The 12,185-nt window shown below is 30.2% G+C and overlaps 1 protein-coding gene across 16 annotated transcripts in view; it reads left to right on the top strand.

Moving 5' to 3' along the window:
* The window catches only part of LOC129907765 (myocyte-specific enhancer factor 2), a 173,928-nt gene that overhangs the window by 41,855 nt on the left and 119,888 nt on the right, over nucleotides 1-12,185 (top strand). The window contains exon 1 of one of the 16 annotated variants that reach the window (XM_055984119.1): nucleotides 10,600-11,363. The exons of the other annotated variants lie outside the window; for them this stretch is intronic. The gene's annotated coding sequence lies outside the window, so the exon portion shown is untranslated. Of the gene's footprint in view, nucleotides 1-10,599; nucleotides 11,364-12,185 lie in introns of those variants that run through there. 16 annotated transcript variants of the gene reach the window in all.

Here is a 12,185-nt window from a genome sequence, read left to right as displayed (position 1 = left end):
TCTCTATTTTTCCATGAATTCAACTATAAACTTCTGCGATTTAAAATGTTTAAATTCTAAATCCATTGAAACGTTCATTATGAATATAATGTCATTTGGAAATACGAAGACTTTTACATCAGCTGCCCCTAATTCATCCGATATAGGATCAATTACATCATCCTAGCCATCCCAATAGACTTGAACATGATATAAGCTGCTAGCTAACCTAAAGACAAAAAAGGATATCAATCCTTTCACTGCATCCTCAAAAAGGATGTGAATCAACTTATAGCTCGCGCACTCGCGTTATATTTACATACCAACACACATATCTATCATCCTTACATGGCCTCGATTCTTTGAGAAAAAAAAAAAAAAAAAATATAATATACCTAATACATGTAGGTAGTGAGTCCACTTTCTCTATTATAAATCTATACCATACTACATTCTATTGCAAAACACATAAAGAGGACCTCTTTCTAATACACCATCCACACTGTGGGTCAAGGAATACGATGAGCCCAAAGTAATCATTTTCCCTGTGTGTTCATCATCAAATTGATTGAAAGGATATCGCTGGAATGAACTGTGTTAATTAGATTACACACATAATGGCTTAGCACTGTAGTAGGCTGGCTCTGGATGCTCTACTGCGCTGCAGGCAATATAAAAAGCTTATATAGATAAGGATATATGATGTAGATGAATGTTTTTGAACGCGACGCGGCGGAAGGATGATGGTCGGTTGACTGACTGAGCAAACGGAAGGATAATAAGGATAATTTCTCAGTTGCTCATTGCGCGCATACAGAGACACAACGACACTCACTTAGTGTCAGGGGATTTTAGAGAGGAGAGGGAGCTCCTGATAGGTGCGTCCCTAGTGAAGTGTTTGAGGATTAGGATACACGTTGTTTTTCTTGTTGTTGTTGTTGTAGCTGCTTTATAAGTTTAATGAGCTGAAAATCATTTCGCACTACTGAACTGGAATCCTTTTTACCTAAGCCATGTGTCCAGTGAGTTTATGGAACAGAATATATTTTGATAAGAGTGTGGGTATAAGTTAGCAGAGTTTCTATTGACAACTTATATATTTTTTTTGTCAATTTTTTGTTGTTGTCGAAAAAGTAAATTCTTATGAAAACAAATTGACGTATATAAAATTACATGGCACAATTTGGGCTAAAAGAAATCAATTAACCATAATCAGTAAAATTTTCTTGATAAAGACGTCGATATAGGTAACAGAGTTCAATCTTGACGACGACGACAACATCAACTAATTAACAACAAACAACATAGACTCAAAGGTGAAAAACCTAATTAGAAGTTTTTAAGTGTAGCAACGCACGGAAATTAGTGGTCTTGTCATGAGTCTTGACGGCAAACATGTTGTAATGGAAAGCAAAAAGGCTTAAACCCCATATACACGACACACAAATAACTCTAACCCCGATAAGAATGGAAATCTCATTAAGTTCAAAGTAATCTCTTTATATTGATGGCGTATAGGTACCTACGTTTTACGTGTACCTACTTTCCCGAAGAAAAGGACGATGAGAAACCATATTCACCTATACATCAGTTAACCCTTAATGCAGTATAGGTATCCTTTTTTTTCGCTGTAAAAAATAATAAAGATAAGGCAACATTATTTCAATGCAAAAAGTATGAAAGTATTCCAGGTGTAACGATATCAGTCAGGAATCCAAGCAATAAGAATAAAATAATTTTTGAAAATTAAAATTTTGTTTAAATGTTGCTTTGGATATTATTTATTGTTGTAATCTGATGGGCTACAACCCACATTTTGCTGCAGAACAGTCGTCTCCGGTTATTTTCTTTTCGGGTTGGGGTCAAAATCCCGAAAACCGAAGGCAAAATCTCGAAAATCCAGAATCCCGAAAATCCAAAACCCCGAAAACCCAAATTTCTAAAAACCCAGAATTTTCTGATTGTGATTTTGGTTTTTCGGAATTCTGGGTTTTCTGGATTCAAAATTTTGGGATTGTGTCCGTCTTCCTTCCTTTTCAAATAAAATTTTATTCATTACTAGAATTTCAGTGTTCATAATCAAAAACTATAATTTATATTTCGTCTTTTTGATGCATTTAACTGCCATTTACTGTAATCGAATAAATCCTACTTTGTATCCCATTGGTTTTCTTCAAAGTGGGTGGAACTGCAAAAAGTCGTCAGTCACCCACTTTTCCTATGAATTTTATTTGGCATGTGTTTGGTAGGTACGAGTACCTGGCACGCAATTTTCAAATACAAATATGTTGCTGGGGTTTCTTGTTTATTTTTGTAGGTATTTATTTGCTCTTTGAATAAACCCAAGTAAAATATATTTATTTATGTATTATTTTTGTTTCGCCTTATCGTGTTATTGATAACTGATGCGACTGCAGCAAATAAGAGGGTGGTTTTCTATATGAATTGGGCCATTTTTCCCGCAACTTTTGAATTGAGTTGGTGTATTTTTCTTATCCGGAATGAAATAAGAATAAATGAGTTTATTATTATTGAGAACCAGGACACAAGGGATCTGCTGATAAGACTCAATGAAGTTTTTAAATCATAACAAAATTAAAGTTTGTTTAAATGTGTGTCACTGAAACTGTATTTTGCATCGTGTCGATAGGCTGAAACACCTGAAATTAAGGAATTCAACTGAGTCAACCGTAAAAAACTTTAGACAAACATCATTGTTACTGCTAACAACTTAGTCTGTAAGGCCATTATCTAAAGGATATATGGTTCGTAATTTTGTTTCCCAAAAAGCTAAATAAACAATATGAAATCATAGACTCCGATGTCTACGAAGCAAACTCAATTTATGAAATTCTAAAACTTTCTTCAAATAATCAAAATCTAAAAATTTCTCCAGTTTCGTAACTATTCTAAAAAAAAAACTATTATGAATGAAATATTATCGTTATTAAAAAATATTTATTGTACCTTAAGAATAACGAAAAAACTTAGGGGCTTTTACTTACTTCATGAAAAAAGTGTTAATTTTCAAAAAATTCTTAAGCTTTATTAAGCTTTATTGGATGACGTGCTTAATTTCATTAATTTAAATACCTTTTGATCTAGAGCACATACAAATTTTATTTAACTCTGATACGCATGCTGATAATATTACCTTTCTCTACAAGTTAAAAAATTCTTACTTTTTTTGTACGCATGGTAAAAAATAATTGAAGCGTCATATGAAAGGTGAAACAATAAGCTTTCAGATAATATAAAATTTATTATAGGTTGTCATATAAAAAAATGGATGTAAAGGTGTTGGAATAAAAAAAACGGCTGATTTTTTCGATTTTTTTTGCAAGAAAAATGATTTTTTAAGGTTTCACGTTTACCACACATGATTTTTTTTTTTTTTTTCAATTTTTCGATGTTATTTGACAAGTGTTTCCCCCAACTCTAGCTCCGGTTACAAATGGTTTCTGACTTAGAAAAAGATTCCTATTTCCATCAATAATTCAGAACATAAAAAAAAGACAGCATTTCAGAGCTACCATTTACTCAATACAAATTTTTTATTCCCCCTTTGTATTTTGCGCATTGATTTTTGTGTCTCCCCCGATTGGTATTCCAATCATTTACAAATTAAAAATCAATCTAAACAGGACATTGACAATAAACAGAAGCGTCGTTAAAAATAACTTCCTTCCTCTTTTTCAAAATATTTAAATCCGAACAGAGGAAGAACATGTATATGTGTTCTCGCCTTTGCTTCCATCTTTTACAACAAAAAAACAGCCACCTTCCTATCTCCTCACAAATAAATATAAAAATATTTCTTATTACGAGTACATCTGTACAATTTCTTAAAGACAAAACAAAAACAAAAAAAAAAAAACTTTTCCTTCGTTTGCGTGTTAATGAGCAGTTTTGCATGCTGAATGCGTTCCGAAACGCATGTCCGTTTTCATCCATCTCAAGGCAAACTAAAAAAATCAAAAAAATAAACTTCTTATATTGGATTTTCCTCGCACTTGCCGGTTTAATTTTATATAAAAAAAAAAAATACAAAAACAAAAAAATTTATAAAACACAAGATTTTTTGTAAAAATGAAAATTCACTTAAAAATTTTTACACTAATTTTAGAACTCCTATAAATAAAAATCCCCGAGGATCTATCTACCCTCAAAATGAATTGTTGATTCTATACATAATTGTTGTGTATTTGTTTTTTTTTTTTTTTTTTATAATTCGAAATTTATACTAATTTTGGTATTTTTCGATGATGGGTGGCAATTGCTTATGATGGGGAGGGGTGTGGTTTTCTGCTAATTTCATCCATCAAGGGTCTTTACAGATGCACTATTCAAATTCCTCCCCCGATTGCAAATAATTCCAAAATAGCTTGCATTGATTTTGTGAAAAGGACTCCTGATCGAGGCAAACATTGCGTAGGAGCATGCGTGTGATATAAACAAAGAATGTAAGAGGTGTTCGGGGTCGGTATTTGCACATCCGAAAATAAAATCCTTTTTTTGGCCAAAAGGTGCGGTGTAGGTTGGGGTAAGGGAGAGATGGTGCAATGTTTAAGTTGTAGGAATGCCTGATGAGGGCATTGGATTATCATAACCATATATAAATGCACTCCAACTCCACCACCCCTTCTCTGATCCATGTCGAAAACGGTTGTTTTCGAAATAAGAATATTATTATTGGAATTATTATGTTTTTCAATATTATTTGCTTGATATTTTGCCGCTGTAGTAGAGCTGTAGCACCCGTCTGTCCGTTTTTCGTCGTCGTCGGTCGTCTTTTCGTATCAAAAACTCTCGAACTATCGAGAGCTATACAAAATATAATCGAAATGAATACGAAAAATGATTCTTAACTTAGAATTCTGAAAATAAAAGTCTTATTTTGAGATCATGAACGAAACGAGTTGTTATATTCCTGGTACACAGAAAAAAAAAAACACCACACAGCACAAAAATGCCTGTGAGATCTGCTGCTTTTGCCAGCGATGGTTAGTTAATTTTTCTGACTTTTGGGGTAGCTAGTAGCGGTGTGTTGGTGGTGTTGCTATAGATTTTCTGGCTCTTGCTCTGCCATTTAACTTAAAAAAAAAAAACACGGTGACGACGTCGGATTCTTGTGTTTTTTTTCGTTAAAAGTTAACAAAAATGTATACTAAGCAACAACAAGCTAATTTCTTGTATCGGTATCGACACCGACTTCATTTGAAAACGGATATGGTTTTTCGAAGAAAACGTCATTTTGTTTTGGTTTCGAAGTGTCAACTGAAAACATTGAGTGAAAGTTTTTCTAAGTCGCTACCATTGCCACCGGATTGAAAGTGTCGCCAAGAGTGAAATCGTTTTGTGTGCGGTAATTCTTGTTGGTATGAGTGTCGTGTCGTCGTTATTGGACGTTTATTGTCAAACGATCGTTGGGCGCCGTTGGAAGTTTGAAATCAAATTCAAATATTTGTTTTTATTTCTAATGATATTTATTTGTTGTTGTTGTTTTTTTTTTTTTTTTAAAGACTATTCACAATTCATGTCAATAGAATATTCAGATAGCCATGATACACCAGAGAATAATTTTAAAAATGTATTAATTTTAAAATTTTTTTGAATCATACAATAAATTGTTATTTACAGCAAAAAATTGATATAAAAACTATAGCAATTACAAACTATGGCAATTGTACAACAATCAGACAATTTAAAAATGTAATATCATTTAAAAATAGAATGCTCTATAGGTAAAATACATTTTGTGAACAAATTTTGTACAAATGTATAACTTTATAAGAAAATCATAGGAGAAGGTGTTCTTTGTTATTTTGTTTAAGTTTTTTTTCAAGGATTTTATCATATTTTTAAGAAATGGTCAGGTCCATTTAATTTTAACAAAAATAGAAATTGTTGTTCAAAAATAAAATGTTTAATGAGTTTTTTTTAGACATAGACAGCGTTGCCATGCTCCTTGAACATTTCAATCGCCCCTCCCTCAAAAATTTAAATTTGGATTTCCGATTTAAAAAAAAAAAATTTTCAACTGAAATTTTGAAATTGCGATTTGAGGTTTTTTTCAGTTTCCAACAAAACCTTTTTTTTTTTTGAAAAGACAACAAGTTTGCTTAGTTTTTTTTTTATATTAAAAATTTAATTTTACTCCCGTCAACCAAAATGTATCGAAAACCAAACTCATTGGATTTTCTTTGAAATAAAAAATGTCAACAAAAAAAACTGTAGGTATATGCAGTGGCGTACGTTGAGTTGCTGGGGCCCCGGGGCAAGACTAAATTTTGGGGCCCCTTTGATATTTGGGGGCTACTTAGATACAAAAACAAAAGTACGTATACGCCATACATTTTTTTTGTATGGCTTATTTATTTTTAGGTTTATTTTAATGTTTTATTATGTTCGTAATGCACTTTGCTATACTTACTTAAAATTTCTATCATAAAAGTAGCAACTCCTTGTACTAGGGGCCCCCAAAATTGAATATTTAGAGACCCCTAAAATACATTTTTTTTTAGATTAGAATTGATAGTTCTTGGGGCCTCTGTTCTGAAGTAATAAATACATATAGGTTATGTATTTGATTTTCCATCACCAGGCATAATTTTATTTTGGGGCCCCTGAAAAACTATTTTTGGGGCCTCAAAAGTGAGTGCTTAGAGGCCCCTAAAATATAATATAATTTTTTTGGAGCCAAGAATTAATAGGTATTGGGGCCTCTGTTCTGAAGTAATATTCGAAATGCCACAAATAACGTAATGTTTTTATTTTGGGCTCTGATGTATTTATGTTGGGGCCCCTGAATTGATATTTTATTTTCCATTTGATTGTTTTGAACCACTCAAGTAATAGCTTTTGAGGATCCTCAAATAATATTTGTCATGCCATCAGAAAATTTGATGAATATTTTTGGGCTCCTCAGTAATAGACTTTGGGGCCCCCAAATTAATATTTGATTGGCTCTCAACTAACGGGGTTCCTGAAAAATTATTTTTTGAGACCCTTCATATAATATTTTTGGAGCCCCGAAGTCATATTTTTTGGGGCTTCTAAAGTAATATTTAGTAATCCATCAACAAATGTAATTTAATTTTAAAAACAATTTTTTTTAATTTAATTTTTTTTTGACGCCCCGAAGTAAAGGCTTTTGGGGCCTGAAGTTGTTTTTTTGCTTTTTTGGGGCCCCTTATGTATTATTTGTGGTTGCAAAGATTTTTCAAGTAATATTTTTTGGGGCCCTAAGATAAAATTAAATTTTTTTCTTTTTAAAAAAGCAGTTTATTTTTTTGGGGCCCCTGGGGTAACCTTTTTATTAAATCAATATATATTGTGTGGCTACCAATGCATTATACATTACACTGAATGATATAATTTGTCTCCCTTGTATCCGAAGTGATTCAAATACATTTTAATTTACCTACTTCGTAACTCAATTTATGCTAAAAGTTTCCTTCTCTGCATTGTCTCCAGTTGGGGCCCTGGGGTCGGTCGGGAGTGTACGGCCCTGGGTATATGTGTTTTCTTTGTACATTTTGAAAGCGGCTATTTTTGGCTCCAAGATTTTTTAAATTCCGGTCCTTGGCTCTAAAAAATTCTGACAACAGTGGAAATAGGTAGATTGGAACACTTTAAACTTTTTTTTTTAAGAAAGGACCGCCGATTTATGCCTGGATATGCTGACAATATTATTATGAATCATTTACCTATGCCGCAAGAAATCTTCTATCAGCTCTGAGACTTAATGTTTTTGTCTTTTGGATAACTCCCATTCAAGGGCTGTAAAAATATGAATTAAAAAAAACAATTGCATTTAAAATTTAAAAAAACAATACTTATTACAAAATAAAAAAAATTTACATGGAAAAAAGTTTTTATTGCAAATGAAAAATATTAGCATTGAAAAAAAAAAATATATATTTTTGCAATTAAAAATATTTTGCATTAAATGAAAAAATGTTATTGCAAATGAAAAAAATTTGCATTGGTAATAAAATTTTTATTGCAATTAAAAATATTTATTGCAAATTAAAAATGTTCTGCATTGAAAAAAAAAAATTCAATGCAAAATGTGTGCACTAAATATTTTGTTTTAATATTCGTCGAATTTCTTACAAATTTGACTTTTTAACCTTATATTATCTTCAATATTATAGTTAACCCTTTGCTTCCTAGTGGTTTCAGCATGATACCACCTATTAATTACCTTGTTAGTTTTTTTTTTACTAAAAAATGGACTTCTCCTTTTGTACTCTCAGCTCAAAACATTCCTTATACAATGTTATTACTAGTACAATCATTATTTTTTTCATTTTAGTGTGTTGTTAGAAAATATCAAAACTTTTTTTCAAGATATTTGTATTTTTTTCCGGGAGCAAAGGGTTAAAAAAGTTTATGTATGATCAAATAGCCAAAATTGTAAGAAATTCGACGAGTAATGGACACATTTTGCATTTAATTTTTTTTTTCAATGCGGAAAATTTTTTATTTGCAATAAATTTATTTTCAATGCAAAATATTTTTATTTTCAGTGCAAATTTTTTTCATTTGCAGTAACATTTTTTTTAATGCAAAGTATTTTTAGTTGCAAAAAATATTTTTTTTTCAATGCAAATATTTTTCAGTCGCAATAGGTATTTTTTTTTCAATGTAAATTTTTTTATTTGCAATAAATATTTTTTTTTTATTTTTAATGGAGAGCAAACGCATTAAAAAAAATTTTTGATTTTTGAAAAGTTTGGAATGCAATTATTTAGTTTAAAACCGTTTTTAAAGATTGTGTGGAAAAACTATACTTTTGTTTTAGAAAATATTGAGAAAAATTGAAAAAAAAAAAAACAAAAAACGATTTTTAAGATTGATTTTTCCGTAAATGACAGTAATATTGGCGAGAAATAATTTTCCATAGAAACCAAATTATACTTTTCTAATGGTCATTGACCTTTTTAATTTTAGCTCTAACAAAGTTTTTGAGATATTGAATTTTGAACGTCCCAAACACTATTTTTCTGATTTTTGGCATGGTAATATGTCAAAAACGTGATGTGATAGAATTTTTCTGACTTCAGCTCGAGCTCTGACTTCAGCTCGAGCTCAACGCATAAAAAACCATTAGAAAAATATACCTTGATTTCTATAAAAATAAATTTTTGACTAGTGAAATCGAACAGGGCAGAAAAAATCGAATGTCTTGTTCGATTTCACTAGTCAAAAATAGATAGAAAACATAACAAAGTAATTTTTAACCAATCATTTTTGTAAAAGATAAAAATAAAAAATCAAAAAATCGTATTTTTGCATTTTTTTCAATATATTTGGGGTTATAGAAAAAAATAGTTTGATGAAAAGTTGTAGACATTTATGCTACCTACAACTTTTGCATTTGACTTTTTTCGATAGGACGTCTAATTTTGACAGAAATCGTAAAAAACCATGATTTTTGACACCTACCCCACTTTTTCGCCCACCCACCCCCTTTCCCCCAATTTTTTTGTGGGCAATTTATTTTTCCCCTTTCATATACCACTAATATTTTTTTTATTTTCAAAAATTATTGGCACTGGTCTAGTAGCCGTTAAGGTTTATATACGACAAAAAAAAAACACAAAAAAGTTACACATACACCACAGTGACCCTTTAAAAGATGAAGAGAATGTGATTTAACTAACTTTTAATTTGAAATAAATAAAAAACATTAAGTTATTGAAATACTTTTTTGTAAAATATAGGTAAATATATTGTATAGGTACCAACAAAAAATAGTGATTTCTCACAAACCGTTACATATTTTTCAATGTCTTATTCGTTTTATTTTAGTTCATGTTTTCAAAATTATGTATTTTTCTGAATTTTTTTTTTTCAATTTGTAAATCTTAAACTAAAAAAAACTCCATATTTCCAAATATAACTTTACATCAAATCTATTTGAATAATTTTGCAAGAATTTTCTCTTCAAATCAAAAATAAACACCAAAAAGAAAAAAAAAAAAAAATAAGAACAAAAATCAACACATCACCGTGAAAATGCGGCACTTCTTAGTTCTTGCCTTGGCTCATTCCTTTTGGCTATTTGTGCTTTTTGGTCTCAAAATAAAACATGTTCCGATCAGTTTTGATCACATCATCATTGGTTATTTCGGATATTCGAAAATAATTTTTTTTGGCTCTTTTAATACAAATTTATTAAGTCTGCCTCTCATGAGTCCCTTTATTCTCGATAGTAATTCCAATCGCATGACATGCAATTGCTAAGTTTTCTTCCGTTTTTTTTTTTACTTTTCGAAAAAAATTAAAATATCGAATTGATAGAAGCGAGATATTGTGTTGAGTGTGGGGATTTCTTGTACGGATATACCCCACAATTTGCCTCTAAATTTAAAACGGCTCCGCGAGAGTCGGGCGAAGGAAACATCACCCAAACAATAATAAAAACAACAACAACAAAAAACAATAAATAGATATAATACATATTCTAATTTTTATAGAACGTTTATTTTTAATTATATGCGATTTTGTGTGCTTCTTGTTGCCGCTATACGAGTACAATCCAACACTATACGATCTAATATAATAGTGCGGCTTGTTCTCTATATTCTTCGCGGTCTTCGAGTTCTTTGGTTGTTTATTTTAATTTTTTGATTTTGTTTTAATTTTCTTATCCATACTTTTTTAAATGCTAATTTGATTTGCTGAATAAATCACATAATTACCTTCATTTCAACAACAATCATTGTCAGTGTGGAAAAGTGGAAAAGGAAAAAATAAGTGCTCTGAAAAAGTCTTTCACCCACCGTTCGTTTTTTTTTAACGTCCATCGTCGTCGTTGATCTCCTAACGTCCGACGACTGGATCGCGCGCGAAAATTAATTCAGCAAGTGCATTATGACGGTTGAACGCCTGCTGCTGCAAGTTAAATTGTAAACAGTCCAATTCGCTGATTATTATGGTTCTAATTTGTATGTGTTGAGTGAGAGGTTTGATTAATTTAATTTATATTAAATCGCGCATTTGAATTGAAATTGAATAAATAAGAAAAAAAAAAATCAGAAAAAAAGCTTTTTTTTTGTGATGATAAATTAAAAATTCTTGAAAGTGTGAGTGATGGGGAATCCTCTTTAAAAAAGAGATCTTCAATTAAAGTGTTGTTATGCACACAAGCAAAAAAGGAAATCAAAATATTTTAAGTTTTGAATTGAAGAAAGCTTTTAATAGCTTTTTTTGTGAATGAAGCGCACTCATGTGAGCATTCTGAGAAGTTGAAGTGGAATTATCAGTTCAGTTTATGCACATTTAGTTGAGACACACAGAGGAATTTACACCTTTAAATCTTTAAGAATTCATTCATCTTTTGGATAACAGATGGCAATAGTTGGTTCATTTTTGTAAGTTTCTATCAAAATTAATGCAGTGTATAAATTCTTAAATAAAATTAATAAAACTGCTATTTAAAGTTTTTTTTCTAGTAGGTAATAGATCTAAAAATAAAGAAGAAGACGCAATCTTCGAAGTTTATAAGTAAATACATTTCAATTTTATTTATTTTGCAAACTCTTGATTTTTTTAGGAGTAAAGTCCGAACAAAAATTTAACTTTGATAAATTAAAAAAAAAGAAATAAATTTTGTATGTTACCTATCGCAAAAAATATATTTTGAACCGGTTTTAACGTTACCTGGCATATAATCCTTTTTCTTCATTTTTAACTTACTATCGTAAAATTTTTCAATTTAAATTTTCAAAAAAAGTATTATAGGATTATTGAAAAAGTTTCATTTTTTTTTTTTGAAAAATCAATTTTCTAAAACGAGTTTATGAAATGTTTTGAAACATTGTTTCTAAGTGTACCCATATTAACTATGCGTTTTTTTTATTTATTCAATATTATAAAAAAATATTTGGTGTACCTTTAACCAAATATTTTTTTATAATATTTTAAAATTTTTAATTTGTAAACAACTATTTTTTAAAGAAACAGTTTGAACCTTATTGGATTTTTTTGCTATAAATTCTTTTTTAGGTACATCAAAAAATAAATACATTGCATACTTCATTTGAAGCTCAAAACAACAGCTTTTTGTGTCCATAAGAAGAAATTTTTTCTATACATATTAGGGTGGGTCAAAAAAAAATCGAAATTCGTTTTTTTGATTTGGTACCTCGAAAACTCGATTGCTAGACACCTCTAGAATATACTCACCAAATATG

The sequence above is a fragment of the Episyrphus balteatus genome, chromosome 1 (assembly GCF_945859705.1).
Source record: "Episyrphus balteatus chromosome 1, idEpiBalt1.1, whole genome shotgun sequence".
NCBI classification, from domain to species: domain Eukaryota; kingdom Metazoa; phylum Arthropoda; class Insecta; order Diptera; family Syrphidae; genus Episyrphus; species Episyrphus balteatus.
The sequence above is the reverse complement of the archived record's forward strand: the minus strand, read 5'-3'. Positions and strand labels throughout refer to the sequence as shown.